Source organism: Zosterops lateralis, assembly GCF_965231275.1.
Source record: "Zosterops lateralis genome assembly, chromosome: 23".
NCBI lineage: Eukaryota > Metazoa > Chordata > Aves > Passeriformes > Zosteropidae > Zosterops > Zosterops lateralis.
The window spans coordinates 4,674,995-4,684,883 of NC_139783.1; the positions used below are offsets into that span (position 1 = coordinate 4,674,995).

Sequence of the window (9,889 nt, forward strand, 5' to 3'; positions counted from 1 at the left end):
TGTCCTCATAATCTTCCCCAAAAAGTCCCAATAATGTGAGTGGATTGCTTATGAAATATTCCTGAAATATTCTCATATTATTCCCAGAATCTTCTCAAAGCATCTCCAAAATATCCCCAAAATATCACTGGAATATCTCCAAAATGTTCTCGAAATATTTCTGGGATATTCCCAAAACATTCCTGAAATGTCCCAGAAATATGCCAACAACTTCATCAAATTATCCCCCAAACATCCTAATTCCCCCAAAAATATTCACAGAACATTTCTAATTTGTCTCTGAATTGTTCCTAAAATATTTCCAGAATCTTCTCAAAATGTCCCCAAAATACCACCAAGAACATTCCCAAAATATTCTCAAATATCCCCACACTGCTACCAAAACAATTCAAAAATATCCCCCAAATATTTTTCAAATGTCACTGCTGAGCTGTAATGGCCCATTAACAGAAGAGATCCCCATGGAGGGAATGGGAGGGTGAACAGAGATAAGAATCAATGCCCCACCCGGTTTTAACAGCTGGCTTGTTATCAGAAAGGCACTTGCACCCTCCTTCCTGCAGATAAAACAGATAAAGAAAAAACACCTCCCCAGACAGGTTCCAAAAGATGGAACAGAATAAACTGTTGTTTGCTTATTTGTTTGTTTTGTTAGAAAACCCAAGACACCCTTCATGGCTGACAGAAATTCGACTTTGTCCCCAGGCCCTGCCCACCATGTCCCTCATCCAAGCCCTGGCACTCCTATGGATCAGGAACAGTGTGGCCAGCAGGAGCAGGGCAGAGATTCTTCCCCTGTGCTGGGCACTGCTTGAGGCAGCACCTCGAGTGCTGTGTCCAGTTCTGGGCCCCCCAATTTGGGAACAACATGGAGGGGCTGGAGCGTGTCCAGAGAAGGGAACAAGGCTGGGGAGGGCTCTGGAACACAAGTCCTGGGAGGAGCAGCTGAGGGAGCTGGGCTTGTTTCTCCTGGACAAGAGGAGGCTCAGGGGAGACAAGGCAGTGTCAGGGCACAGGTTGCACTTGATGATGTCCAAGGTAATTTCCAGCCTTGCTGATTGTGTGATTCTCTGAAAGCAGCCTTGCAGCAGTGTCAGGATGAGGCCTGGGCCTCCTCTTCAGAAGGTGCAGCAGCCCAGGTCCCTCAGCGTCTCCTGAGAGCCCCAAAGCCCATCCTGTCAGTCCTGCAGAGCCTCTGCAGCTCCTCCTCATGGCCCACAACAGGAGCCCCACAGCCAGACACAGCAGCCCAGATGTGCCCCCTTGGCCTGGGGTGCCTCTGGCAAGGGAGCAGCCCCAGGCACTGCAGGAGCCTGCAGACAATTCCTGAAGCCCTTGGAGGATGATCCTGCTCCCCAAGGGACGTTCCCATGGTGCCAACTCAGGAACTGCAATGGGGAGTGGGGCCAGAGAGGAAAGGGCAACCAGGGATGGGCTGTTTGCAGGGGAGGGAACAGGGGTTGGCAACAGGAAGAAATTTGTAGCAGGCAGAGTAAATAAAGCCAAGGTGAAGCAAAGGAAATGCTGAGGGCAGTTTGGGGGTGGCTGCCAGGCAGCCCTGGCTCTGAGCAACAACGTCTGCAGTGGCACAGGAAACTCAGAGCTGATGGGAACAAACTCTCTGTGTGACTTGAGAGGCCACGCCAAAGCTGAGTGGTTTCCCTGCTGTGGCCCAGCCCTTCCTGGCCCCAGGGGCTGATGGCATTTGTGCTCCCTCAGGTTCATCTCCCCACAGCAACAGCATGGGGGTGCTGAGGCCTGCTCTGGGCAGTGCAAACAGGGGCTCCTGAGGCAGTGCTGCCGTGGCTGTGCCTGCAAGGATGCGGCCCCTGTGTGAGCTGGGGGAGAGGCCAGGGCTGCCCAGGGGGGATGTTGTTGGCAGGTGCATGAGGACGCTCTGGGACGCTGCCCTGGGGTGTCCAGCGCAGTGGGGATGGATCAGGCCCTGCTCTGCTGCTCCTTCCCGTCTCCCCCAGGGTCCTTGCAGAGCCCCAGCCCTGCTGTTTGCCCCCAGCCTGCCCAGGGCCAGCCTGGGGCTGCTCCCGGGGCTTTTCTGTGCTGAGCATTGGCCTGGGCGTGTTCTGGAGAGAGCCTGGGCAAGGAGCCTGGGGCCCCCAGGCCCTGCCCTGAGGCGTCAGCGCTGCCCCAGCAGTGCCCATGGCCTGTCCCTGCTGCAGCCCCGGCACTGCCACCCCCAGCCCTGTGCCCGGCCCCGAGAGCCCTCAGGCCCTACAGCAACACCAGGGCCAGGAGGGCAGCGGGGCAGGGCCACGGCAGCAGCACTGGCAGCACCAAGGGCTGCTGCTCCTGGGCACAGCTGCTGTGCCAGCCCTGATCTGCCCCCAGCTCTGCACACAGACATTGCTGCTGCAGCTGCACAGAAGGGAACAAAAGGGGCATCTCTGCAGAAAACTTGGCTGGGAGATCCTTGAGTTCTTTTAAAGCCACCGAGAGTGCAGCCCCTCACTGACACAGTCTGTGGCCAAAGGGAAGGTGGAGAGAAACAAAATGAGAAATGGCATGAACAGTGGCATTTCTTTGTGGATAAGAATTATGAAGTAAAACAAGGAAAGAAGACCCTCCAAAATGCAACCAACAAGAAGTATCAAAGATGAATTTTATTACAAGTGATTTTCAGAAATTGGCCAGCAGTTTAATGTTTCTGAAAACATCCAATCATCAGTCTCCACACTGCAGCCTTGAGCTCCTGGTTCCTCAGGCTGTAGATGAGAGGGTTCAGGGCTGGAGGCACCACTGAGTACAGAACTGACAGGGCCAGATCCAGGGATGGGGAGGAGATGGTGGGAGGCTTCAGGTAGACAAATGTGCCAGTGGTGATGAACAGGGAAACCACAGCCAGGTGAGGGAGGCAGGTGGAGAAGGCTTTGTGCCGTCCCTGCTCAGAGGGGATCCTCAGCACAGCCCTGAAGATCTGCACATAGGAGAAAACAATGAACACAAAACAACCAAACACTAAAAAGATGGAAAACAAAGTGAGCCCAAATTCCCTGAGGTAGGACTCTGAGCAGGAGAGTTTGAGGATGTGTGGAATTTCACAGAAGAACTGGCCCAGGGCATTGCCCTTGCACAAGGGCAGAGAAAATGTATTGGCTGTGTGCAGCAGTGAATAGAGAAAGGCACTGGCCCAGGCAGCTGCTGCCATGTGGGCACAAGCTCTGCTGCCCAGGAGGGTCCCGTAGTGCAGGGGTTTGCAGATGGACACGTAGCGGTCGTAGCACATGATGGTCAGCAGGAAATATTCTGCTACAATAAAGAAGAGAAAGAAAAAGACCTGTGCAGCGCATCCTGCGTAGGAGATGTTCCTGGTGTCCCAGAGGGAATTGTGCATGGCTTTGGGGACAGTGGTGCAGATGGAGCCCAGGTCACTGAGGGCCAGGTGGAGCAGGAAGAAGAACATGGGGCTGTGCAGGTGGTGGCCGCAGGCTGCGGCGCTGATGACGAGGCCGTTGGCCAGGAGGGCAGCCAGGGAGATGCCCAGGAAGAGGCAGAAGTGCAGGAGCTGCAGCTGCCTCGTGTCTGCCAATGCCAGCAGGAGGAAGTGGCTGATGGAGCTGCTGTTGGACATTTCTTCACTCTGGCCATGGAGTCCTGTTGAAGGAGGACACAGTGACAAGTCAGGGGAGACTTTGCTGAGCAATGTACTGAGCCTTTTCTCCCAGCCCTGCCCCTGCTGCTCTTTGCCACCCAATTCTCCTTTTCTCAGAGCCCTTCCTGCAGCCCTGTGCCTGGAGCTCTGCTGGGATCTGGCCCCGTGGCTGTGACAAGCAGGGGCTCTGCCCATGGACACTGAAGGGCCAGCTCTGCTCTGCAGCAATGGGGTCATGGGGACAGGGACAGGGGCCAGTCCTGGGGTTGAACTTCATCAGCCCAAAGTGCTCCTGAGGCAGAGGAGCTTGGCAGCCTCTCCTGCCCCAGGACTAAGGAATGGTGATGGCCAAAGGCAGTTTGAGAGGCTTTCCTGCTGTGCCCAGGGAGATCAGAAAGAAATGTGCAGTGCAAGAGCATTGGCTATAACTCAGTGAAGAGTGAAGGGAGCTGCTCTGTCACTCCATCTGTCCCCAGCTGCCCTTTCTGAGATCAAGGGCAGTCACTGTGTTCCCCTGAAAATCAGCCTGACACAGCTGAGAGCAGAGGGAGCCACAGCAGAACAAACTGGCTCAGCCTTTCTCAGAATGTCAGCCTCACCTCTGGCCAAGGACACTCCTGTCCCCAGTGTCCCCTGGAGGCAGCTCACAGCCTGGATGGCATCCTGAGGACACACCAAGGGTCCTGTCCATGGCACTGCTTGAGGACAGTCAGCTCATTCCCAGCCTCCAGCCTGCCCTGCCCAGAGCTGCTCCCCAGGGCAAGGGGAGCTGGGACACCCCATTTATGGTGTCTTGGCATGAGGATCTGTAAAAAGTGTAATCATGGAATAGTTCCGTTTGGAGAGGACTTTGAATATCCCAGCACAGCTTGGTGGCACTTTCCCCCCAGTGCCTGCCCAGGGCTCTGCTGCCTGGAGCTGTCCCTGCCTGCAGCTGCTTCCCTGTGCCCAGGGCTGGGCCCTGCCAGTGCTGCCAGAGCCCAGCCCAGCCCTGGGGGCTCAGCTCTGCCCTGCAGAGCCCTCCCAGCTCAGGCACTGCCCAGGGGCAGCTCTGGCTCTGCAGGCTCTGATGGCAACCTCAGAGCAACCCTGAGGAGGCTGGAAAAGTGATTCTGGTGCTGCCTGCAAGGGGTCCTGTGCTGATTTCTGTCACTGCTGGGTTTAGTAAGATATGAGACAAAATTTTTGGCTCTTTTTTTTCAACCTGAACATAGAGATGAATGTCTATGTGCAATTTCCCATCCAGGCAACACAGAGCAGTAGATTAATAAAGCAGGATTTCCCCATTTATGGAGCCCCTACCTCGCTTTGCTCCCTGGATTACCTGCTTGGGAATGTTCTGCAATTTAATGCCATGTTGGGAGCCATCCTGAACAATTCAGTATCCTCACCACACAAGGACAACACTTCCAAGCCTTACCAGCTATGTCTCCTTCCACCCAGATCTTGTCCCCTAGTGCTGGGAGCAGCTCCCAGGGCTGGCTGAGAGCTGTCCCTGGCAGGCAGCAGAGTCCCTGCCCCAGCACAGCGCCCTGGGCTGCAGGACCCTGCTCTGCAGGACAGCCCTGGGCACCCCTGGCTGCTCTACACAGGAGACAAGCAGAGAATGTACTCACAGAGTCTGTAGGCATTGGGATGGTCCAGCTTTAGGAGAGGACTGCAGGAGCTGCAGCTGCATTGTCCTGCAGCCAGAGGTTCCTGTGCCAAGGGCTGGGAGTGATTCTCCCCCAGGCACTTGTCAGCCCCTTCCCAGCCCTGAGTGATAGAAGCTCTCTGTGCCTGTGTGCTGTGCCCGGGGTGGCTGCAGGCAGTGCCCCAGCCCTGCTGGGCTGGGAGAAGAGCTGCTCATCAAGAGAAATCTGTATTTGAAGCTTTTCTTGGTTGCCAGGAGGTGCCTCTGTGCCAGGAGCCCAGTCCAGCTCAGCAGCAGAGACACAGCACAAGGACTTTAATGACCCTCTTGGGGCTTGGTGATGAGGCCCTGAACATCACCGGGAGATGATGAAACCTCTCCAGAACTCCAAGTCAGAATCCAACTCCAAAGTTTCTGGAAGTTTTAATGGGCCCCACTGTGGGACAGGAGAGAGCAAGTGTCCCCAGGCCCCAGGCAGAGCAGAGAACTGCAGGCAGTGGTGACAGGTTTTTCAAATGACTTTGGGTTTTGCTTTTGCCTTGGAATTTCTGAGAGGTTTGTGCAATCCAATTATCTACTGTAATTAGTCCCTTGAGAGGGTTTGTCAGTAATGACATTCAGTGGGGCTCATTAATGCTTCAAGATACTTTAGTTATTTAAGGTACTTGGAGTTTCCCTTTTAAAACTGACTCTGTGAGAGGTTTGTGCAATCATGGCCCCAATTATCTACTTTAACAAGTCCCTTGGGATTCTGAGTCAGTACAAACACTCAGTGGGGCTCATTAACACTTCACAGTACTCAAAGTTTATTAAAGAACTACTTTTTGACACTGAGTCTGAGTGCTGTGTGTGATAATTGGCCTCCAATTATCTGCTTTAATGAGTCCCTTGGGAGCTTTGCATTGACACTCAGTGGGGCTCATTCATGCATTGAGATACTCAAGGTATTTAAGGTATTTTGGATTTTCCTCTCCACACTGAGTGTCTGAGAGGTTTTTGTGCAATCCTGGCTTCCAATTCTCTCCTCCAAAGACTCCAGGAGGAGCCTGTGTTGGGGATGGACCTCAGTGGGACCCATTAATACTTTGAGACACTTTGGGTGTTTCTTCTGACTTTGACTCCTGGAAAGGTTTGTGCAATCTCCTCTCAGGCCCTGAGGTTCCAGGGCTCAGCACCAAATGCACCACGGGGCTCATTAGGATCAAGCAAGTCCTGACAAACCATGGCTGTGCCTTGATTTCCCTCTGGTCTGGTGCAGCTCATTAGGAAGGTTTCCTACTGCAGTTATGGAGAAAAGTTTCCAAGAGCTTTTAAGAAATACACATTTCTATTTGTAAGGATGTATTTTATTACTGTTCTCCTTAGAGAAGAGGTGATTGCAGCATTCAGTAACTGATATTGATCCTGGGACTCCCCTAAGCAGGTCTGGCCAGCTCAGAGAAGCTGTGCCTTGAGCTCTGACCCAGTGTGGACAACCTTGCTCTGCATTCCTCAAGCCCATCCTGTCTCTCCTCACTCACCTGGGACCTGCTTTGCTTGCAGAAATGGCTGCATTCAGGCAGAGAGGGATTTCCTTCCTTTTTTAGAAATCTAAAACTCTTAAGTTTCAGACACACTCCTCAAGTGTGTGCCAAGCCCAAGGTGCCACCAAGGAGGTTCCCCTTCCCCAAGGCAGAACTATGCAAGGAATGTTTTAGACACACAGGAAGTTCTGCAAGAAACACAAATGCAGAGTTGGCTGAAGGCAGAATTAGACCAACTCCTGAAGGACAGCCAAGCTTTGAACTCCTTGCAGCTCCAAGCTGCAGGTGGGTTGTTGGGAGGTGTGTGAGTGAGCCCAGAGTGAGGGCAAGGGAAATGCAGAGAGGCCTGGAAGTGCTTGTGTGCAGACAGGCAGTGGGGAAGGGCATTGCTGGTCAATGTCCCATCCCTGGAAACATTCCAGTCCAGCTGAGACAGGGCTCTGAACAACCTGATCTGCTGAAAGATGTCCCTGCTCATGGCAGGGGTTTGGATGAGATGAGCACTGCAGAGCTCTTCCCATCCAAACCATTCCAGGACTGCATGGGGACAAGGGGCTGCTCACTGCCCTCCATCCACTCCCCTGACTCCTCCTTGTCTCTGCTGGAGCCCACATCCAGCAGCCAAAGGCAGCCCCTGCTCTGGCCTTTCCCCCCTGCCCCAGGGGCTGCCAGAGCCAGGGGAGCACAGGTGACCTTTAGGCTCTGCAGGGCTCAGGCCCAGCGGCTGTGCCAGAGTCAGGGCTGAGGTGACACTCTGTGGGCTGGGGCAGAGGCCAGGCAGAAATGAGCCCTGAAGCAGCAGCTCTGCAGTGGTGGCCACCAGGCCGGGTTGCCAAGGGAGGCTTCTGGCCATGGCCTGGAAGCAGCTGCTGCGGCCAAGGTGCCTTTGGTGCCTCAGGCTCTCCCTGGCACAGCTCCCAGCACGGCACTCTGCACTTGTGCCCGAGCCCTTCCCTGTCTTGGGGCTGGCCTGGGGCTTTTCCTGCAGCGGGATCTGCCCTGGGCCTGGCACAGGAAAGGCAGTTCCTGCTGGAGCAGGAGACTCTGCCTGCAATGGCCTCAAACAACTCCTGCAAGGCCCTGTTGACTTCAAAATTGCTTCCTAAAGCAGTATTTCCATATAATTGTTATAGCTCCTATATTGTGGAGTAAATTACCATCTTTTTTTATTGACTCTGTGGTGTAAATGAATCTTTCTGTCAAATCCAGATCTGAATCAGTCATAGCTGTATTTATAAATTGTATCTAGTATTCCATCGTTTATCCTGTAGGATAAATTGCATTTTGGTTCAATTCCACCTGTCCAATCTTTCACACATAAACCTTTGACAAAGTCTGCGGGTAGGATTGGATCCAGCCACTTTCAGTCTCCTCTCTTAGGTGGAATTTTAAAAGTCTAGGAATCCTGGAGGGGTTTGAGGATCCATGGTGGCTGTTGGGTGTCATTTCTCCACCTCAGGACTCATCAGGAGTTTCTCCAATGAAGAAATGAAGCTTTTGCCTGAAGCTCCCACTGTGCCCATGACAGGAAGCCCTGGGAGTGTCTGGGACATCCCGGCTCTTTGGCAGCCTGGGCACTCCTGGGGTGTCACCGTGGAGCCCCCGTGAGTGCCTGTGACAGATGGGTGCCTTTGCAGCCCAAGGTGCCCTGGGATGTGCCCATGGCATGGCTGGGACTGCCTCTGCCCACAGGGCTCTTGAGCATCCCAGCTCAGGCCTGGGGCCAGAGTCCCTTGCCATGGCAACCATTTGCAGTCCCATTGCCAGGGCCAGGGGATGCCAGAAGGGATCCCAGAATGGGCTGAGTTGGGAGGGAGCCATCAGGATCTTGGAGTGCAACTGCTGGCCCTGCACAGGACAGCCCAACAATCCCAGCCTGGGCCTGGCAGCGCTGTCCAAAGGCTGCTGGAGCTCAGAGAGCCCTGGAGCTGTGAGCCTTCCCTGGGACCTGTTCAGTGCCCAGCAGCCTCTGGGGGAAAAACCTATTCCTGAGATCCAACCCAAAGCTGCCCCGAGTCAGCTCCAGCCGTTCCCTGCAGTCCTGTCCCTGGGCCCCAGAGGGAAGAGGTTCCCATAGCCCCCAGCCAGGGACCCGCTGCCAAGGCTGTTGCCAGGGCAGCCAGGGCTGGCACCAGCTGTGATGCTCGGTTTCCCCGGGCCGGGCTTTAGGAATGGGATTCCCCAATTTCCTGCTCCCACTAAAACCGTGCCGCCCCTCGCTGCCCTCCAGCCTCCCACTGAAAGTAGAAAAGGCAAAGAGCCCAGGCTGGGATAAGAACAATTTACTGGGAACAGCAACAGAATAAACAACAAACTGGAACAGAAAGAATAGTGATAACAGAAGGGGATAAGACAAAGTATATACAGGGAAATTACAACCAATTACCAACTGGCTCACTCGGCAACATATTTTATCCTGCATGGGAAGGACACCCTTCTCTTTGGGAGAGAGAGAGAGAGTCCCTTTCCTGACCCTGGCAATGACATGAGATGGGATCAAAGACAATGACAAGGCCATGGCCAGACCCTCACGTTCTTCAATCCCACCTCACATCATTGCCAGGGGCACGGAAAAGGGACAGGTGTCCTCCCAGCGTGGCTCACAGTGAATGTGGGTCACCAGGGTTCTGCAAAATCTGGGTCCTCTGATGGAGATGGAGTTGGAGATGCACAGAAAGCTCTCAGTCATGGCACTTGCAAGGCTTCCCTCACTGGTGCCTCCGTTGGTGTTGAGTCAAGTGAGAGCTCCGGGTGAAGCTCTTCCCACACTGGGGACACTCGTGGGGCCTCTCCTCAGTGTGGATGCGCCGGTGCCTGACGAGGGTGGAGTTGTACTTGAAGCCCTTCCTGCAGTCGGGGCAGCGGAAGGGCCTCTCCTCTGTGTGAATCCGCTGGTGCTTGAGGAGATCTGAGCTGGTCTTAAACCCCTTCCCACACTCAGAACACTCATAGGGCCTCTCCCCAGTGTGGCTCATTTGGTGGAGGATCAGCTGGGACCTCTGGTTGAAGCCCTTCCCACATTCCCCACACTTGTATGGCCTTTCCTCAGCGTGGGTGTTCTGGTGGCGGATCAGATTGGAGCTCTGGCTGAAGCTCTTCCCACACTGCTCACACTGGTAGGGCCGT

General features: G+C 54.3%; 1 pseudogene across 1 annotated transcript; it reads right to left on the bottom strand.

Moving 5' to 3' along the window:
- Window positions 1–2,679: 2,679 nt before the first annotated feature.
- LOC310918270 (olfactory receptor 14J1-like) lies at window positions 2,680–3,586 on the bottom strand (annotated as a pseudogene). The gene has a single exon. The product of its transcript is annotated as an olfactory receptor 14J1-like (transcript).
- Between the last annotated feature and the right edge of the window lie 6,303 nt (window positions 3,587–9,889).